This window comes from Oryctolagus cuniculus, assembly GCF_964237555.1.
Source record: "Oryctolagus cuniculus chromosome 17 unlocalized genomic scaffold, mOryCun1.1 SUPER_17_unloc_3, whole genome shotgun sequence".
NCBI classification, from domain to species: domain Eukaryota; kingdom Metazoa; phylum Chordata; class Mammalia; order Lagomorpha; family Leporidae; genus Oryctolagus; species Oryctolagus cuniculus.
In genome coordinates, this window is record NW_027208204.1 from 513,545 (window position 1) to 519,544 (window position 6,000).

Here is a 6,000-nt window from a genome sequence, read left to right on the forward strand (position 1 = left end):
TTCAGTATCCAGACAGAAAAATCAACTGGCAAAATTGCAAAAACAGTGATTTCCAGTATGTGATCTAAAATGGACTACAACAAACTATTGACACAAGATCAGGGAAAGTTTTTCCCCTGGGAACAGACCCAGCCATGCCTGCCTTCTCTCCCATCTCTCTTTAACAGGGAAATCAAACAACAAAAAAAGCATCAACCTTTAAGTAAACCAGCAACCATGTCAATATACCCAGATTACACCCATTACATACAGGCAATCAATGTAATCCTGAACTACATACAACTGACAAGTGAGGGTAACGAGATCACTGGGTAAAATGTCATTACCGGTTCGTCCCATATGGGTGCTTGTTCGAGTCCCGGCTGCTCTGCTTCCCATCCAGCTCTCTGGGAAAGCAGTGGAAGATGCCAAAGTCCTTGAGCCCCTGCACCCACATCCGGGACGGGGAAAAAGCTCCTGGCTCCTGGCTTCGGATTGGCCCAGCTCTGGCCTTGCAGCCATCTGGGGGAGTGACCAGTGGACAGAAGACCTCTCCCTCCCCCTTCCCTCCCCTCTCCTCTCTCCCTCTACCTTCCAAATCAATGATCTTTAAAAACCTGTCATTACTAACAGCAAGAAATAGGAAATCATATTAAAGGGCAAAAGACTAGAAAATACATATCTAGAAGAAAAGCGAATCAAGAAGATTCACTACACAATATCTTTAAACATTGTTCCAAGGAACATCACAGAAACTTCCCAAAAGAGAAATCCTTCGGGATATGAAGAAACAAAGACCAGAATCGAAGAAGCGCAGTTGGCGGTGACTCACCTGGGGCGGCTTCTGCAGCTCACGGCGAACTCTAGAGGTCCCGAGAGCCCCGAGGAACACGGAGGCCGCAGCGACCCCGCCCGGAAATCAGGCACCAGGGCAGCCTCCGACCCCAAACCCGGCCCGCACTCCCGTCGCCCGGCAACAACCTCCCCCCGCCCACTGCGTCAGCGAGCGTGCTGATTGGCTACGGCTTTTGTGACGCCCCTCGCGCCCATCGGCTTTTCAGCTGTCCACTCAGGGGCCCCGGTGAGGGTGGTGGATCACTTCATCATCTCGCGAGATCCCTGTGTCCTAGTCGTGTCCAGTCTACAGCAGGAAGAGCGTCCCCACGGTGGCTCGGCCTTCTCTGCTCTGAGAAGGGGAAGCTGGAGACCTCGCGAGCGGGAAGTGGTGAGTGTGTGGGGCCAGGTTTCCCAGAAGGGGCCGTGGGCGGATGGATCCTGCAGAACCAGCTACAGAGGGACCTGGACTTCCCCCCAGTGAGCTCCTCCATCCGCGGACCCCACCGCTGAGGGCTGGGCCGGCTCCGGACACGGGCGACAGGCCCCGTCCTTGCACCAGCGACCTGGGCTCGCTCCAGAGCCTCCTCTCCGTCTCCCTGCGTGCAGTCCGCCTCTCCCCAGGTTGTGTGGAGAGGACGGAGGGAGATCCGGGAGAGTGGATGGGCTGTGGCGTTCACGCGGCGAGGAGGTTGGGGGGTCATCGGTCCCTCCTTTCTCCCCAGCCGTATACATTACAAGCTGGGGAAGTCAGAAATGAAAATCTTATTTTTGCTCAGCTCAGCTTTTCAGGCCAGGTTGGGGTTGGCATCTGATGATGGACTTGCTGGCAGAGCTCAAAGGCAGTGCAGGCATCACCATGACACTTTAAAGCGTGTACTTTGGTGACCATTTACAAGAGAGGAAAGCAGAGAATGCCCACCAAACCCTCCAGTGCAAAATATCTGTGAGCCTCTCCTCATTTTATGCTTCTTAAGCATGGACATTAGAACATCAGTGGGTTTATGTTTCCCTTTGCAGACTTTGCATGGTGATGTCACCTCTACCCACCCTCCTTTTTTTCCTTGTCTTGGTTCCTAAAACTACCTGGGCATGATGTCCAAAATACCTCCCTCCAGGAGTGCCTAATGAATGCCAGCCCCTGCATCACTCGTCCTGGGGGGCAGCCCCTGGCCCTGAGCCTTTTCCTGAGAGCAGCGACTTGAGCAGGGTTCAAACTCCCGGTACACCTGCCGTCGGTATCTCTAAGCCCTTGGGACGTTCAGATTTCCTTCTAACCACAGTTTCCATTGCTGGGAGACATAACAGTCAGTTACTCAGATGCTGGTATACCCAACCAGATTCTTTCAGACTTGAGAAGGGAGAAGGGTGTCACAGAAGACAAAGAAAAACCACTCTAGCTAAGTAGCGCCAGACCTGAAAAGTTCGGGACCCAGCAGTTTTTGGCTCCAGAGAGTTGTAGTCAGTGTAATCTGTGCCAAGTGAAGCCGCCTGAGAGGGTAAGACTGCCTGTGGAGAAAGGCTTATGAATTTGAGAATTTGCACCTGTAGTGTGATCAAATGCATATTTGGTAGTTGTCCCCATTTTCTGGTGCAGAGATTTTAGTGTTCAAACAACTTGTATATTAGTACATGTTCTATGACTTTGTTTTACTGAGAAGATAAATTAAAATATCCCTTGGCTTTCAGGGGTTCAATAAATTTCATAGTCAACTTTATAATTTTCTCAAGATTTTTGTTTGAGATTGACAGTATTACTGTTTCCTCCTGTAAATTTACTTTTAAACTACATATAGTCTCAATGTTTGTCACGATCATAATTTATTGTACTGTGTTGCCAAAACTGACAAAAAATATTTTATGAGACCACTTTTCCCAAAGACCCCTTCTGAGCCAGCTCCCTCTTAATGCACCGTAGCAAAACAGCAGATGAATGGCAAAGTACTTGGACTCCTACCACCCATGTGGGAGACCTGGATAGAGTTCTTGGCTCCTGGCTTCAGCATGGCCCAGTCCTGGCTATTATGGACATTTGGAGAGTGGACCATCAGATGGAAGATCTCTCTCTCCCTCACTGTCTCTATAACTACTTTTATAAATATTTGAAGAGTTTCCAGGGCTGGCACTGTGGCTCACTTGGCTAATCCTCTGGCTGTGGTGCCGGCATCCAATATGGGCGCTGGGTTCTAGTCCTGGCTGCTCCTCTTCCAGTCCAGCTCTCTGCTGTGACCCAGGAGTGCAGTGGAGGATGGCCCAAGTGCTTGGGCCTTGCATCTGCATGGGATACCCAGAAGAAGCACCTGGCGCCTGACTTCAGATCGGCATAGCTCTGGCTGTAGCAGCTATTTAAGGGGTAAACCAATGGAAGGAAGACTTTTCTCTCTGGCTCTCTAACTCTATCTGTCAAATAATAAATAAATAAATAAATAAATATTTGAAGATTTTCCTTAACTTCATTCTAAAAATATGTCTGTTTACATGTGTGCATTATATGTATATCATGGAATATTTGGAAATTTAGTATAAGCTATGGGAAGAGATCAGATCTTCTATATTTAATCATTTAACATTTACACACAGATACACACATATATACATATACTTTTACAAACAAAACTATGACCAAAATACACCTGGTATTTTGTAGTCTACTTTTTCCTACTTAACAATGTTTAATGAGCTTTTCCCTTCATTTTGTTAACTATTCTTTTTAAAGGTCATAATTTTAATTGGCTGAAAATATTAACCTCTCCTTTTGACTACTTAAGTTTCAACACTTTTTATATGATGAATAACTATAGGAAACACTCTTCATATAAGTCATGCATATGTCTGATTTTTAAGTTTAGACTGCTTTGTGTAAGTTGAATTACTAGGCCTGAGAATAATTATTGGGTCCCAGAGTAGGGGCATTTTAAGTACTATGATAAATAATGCTAAACTTCCCTACAGAAAAGACACCAGTAATTTAGCTACCTACCAAAATTGTCTAAGAGTAATTTTCTTGAGAAAATGCTTAGTGATAAGAGGTATTGAAAAATTTTAAAGGAATCATCAATTGAGTCATTAAAATGTCATCTCACTGTTGTTTTGCATTAAATTTGTTTTATTATAAGTGTGTGTGAATTTTATTTCCTGTTATTGTGCATTTATATTTCTTCATTTCTATACTGCCTTTATCAGTTTTAAAATAATCTTTATTTAAATGAATGGAGGTACCGGTGCTGTGGCATAGTGGCTAAAGCTGCCACCTGCAGTGCTGGTATCCCATATGGGTGCTGGTTCAAGACCTGGCTGCTCCACTTGTGATTGAGCTTCCTGCTGGGGCCTGGGAAAGCATTAGAAGATGGCCCAAGACCTTGGGACCCTGCACCCCTATGGGAGACCTGGAAGAAGCTTCTGGCTCCTGGTGTTGGAGAGCTGGGACAATTAAGGATTGAAATAGCAGATACAAGATCTCTCTCTCTCTCTCACTCTCCCCCTCTCTCCCTCCCTCCCCCCTCTCTCTCTGCCTCTCTGTAACTCTGCCTTTCAAATAAATAAATCTTAAAAAAATAAAAATGTAACTGACTGGAACAAATTTCATATATTTCACATATATGGTTTTAAGAGAATAATGATACTCCCCATTCTACCCTCTCTCTCTCCCTCCCTCCTTCCTTTCTTATTTTTCTTTTTATTTTTACAATGACATACTTTTTCTTTAAAATTTATTCAATTTATTTGAAAGTCAGAGTTATACAGAGAGAGGAGAGGCAGAGAGAGGGGGGGTAGAGAGAGAGGTCTTCCATCAGCTGATTCACTCCCCAAGTGGCCTCAATGGTGGTGCTGAGCTGAACTGAAGCCAGAAGCCAGGAGTTCCTACTTCATCTCCCACGGACTTGAGCTACTTTCCATTGCTTTCCCAGGCCATAGCAGATAGGTGGATCAGAAGTAGAACAACCTGGATTTGAACCAGCACCCATGTGGGATGCCTGCACCGCAGGCAGTGGCTTTAGCCATTACACCACAGCACCAGCCCCTACAATGACATATTTTTAATTTACTTTATACACACAAGCTTAATGCCCCACTAAATAAAGAATTCAACCAGTAACAAGTTGTAACCAAAAAAAAAAGTTGATCCTCAAGAGTATAGACAAGGGCTAAAAAGTCAAATGTAAAAACATCAATTTTGATCATATGCACTACATTTTTTTAAAATTCTGTATATTAGCTACAACAAATCAGAGAAATATGATAATTATCTTTATGGGGCTGGCATATTTCACTAAACATAATAGTTTCTAGTTGCATCTAGCTTCTTGCAAAAGAAAGGATTTCATCCTTTTTAATGATTGAATAGCATTCCATAGTGTGCGTGCATGTGTGTGTGTGTGTCTGTCTGTATATATATATATATATATATATATATCACAGTTTTATTAATTAGTTTTCAGTTGATGGACATCTGGTTTGATTCCATGCCTTAGCTATTGTGAATTGAGCTACAATAATCAAAGGATACAGGTAAGTCTTTCATAAGTGAATTTTATTTTATTTGGGTAAATTCTCAGGACTGGGATTGCTAAGTCATATGGGAGATCTATTTTCAGATTTCTGAGAAATCCCCATACTGTCTATCAATACTGGCTATATTAATTTGCATTCACATCAACATTGGATTAGGGTACATTTGCACCACATCCTCACCACAATTTGTTGTTGTTTGATTTTTGTACTGTCACTCTAATTATTGTGAAGTAAAACCTTATTATGGAATTTATATGCATTTTCCTGATGGCAAATGACCCTGAGCATCTTTCCATGTGTCTGTTGGTCATTTGTATTCCATCCTTTGAAAAATCTCTGTTTATATCCTTAGCCTATTTCTTAACTCGATTGCTAATTTTGTTGTTGTTGAGTTTCTTGAGCTCTTCATACATCCTAGCATTAGTCCTCTATGGAATTTATAGTCTGCAAATATTTTATCCCATTTTGTTGATCTTCTCTTAATTTGCTGAGTGTTTCCTTTCCATTGTAGAAGCGTCCTAGCTTCATGTAATCTCATTTGTCTGTGATTGCGTTTATTGCCTGTGTTTCCGAGGTGTTTTCCAAGAAGTCTTTGCCTGAGCCAATGTCTTGTAGTGTTTCCCTTGTTTTCCTTGAGTAATGTGATGGTTTCAGACCTTAGATTTAAATCCTTGA

General features: G+C 43.4%; 1 long non-coding RNA gene across 2 annotated transcripts in view; it reads right to left on the minus strand.

Moving 5' to 3' along the window:
- Positions 1-959, minus strand: part of LOC138847904 (uncharacterized) — a 59,701-nt gene extending 58,742 nt beyond the window's left edge. Inside the window, exon 1 of one of the 2 annotated variants that reach the window (XR_011385785.1) lies at positions 812-959. This is a non-coding gene — a long non-coding RNA (uncharacterized lncRNA). The remainder of the gene's footprint in view (positions 1-811) is intronic. The other variant, XR_011385784.1, reaches the window with a different exon arrangement.
- Between the last annotated feature and the right edge of the window lie 5,041 nt (positions 960-6,000).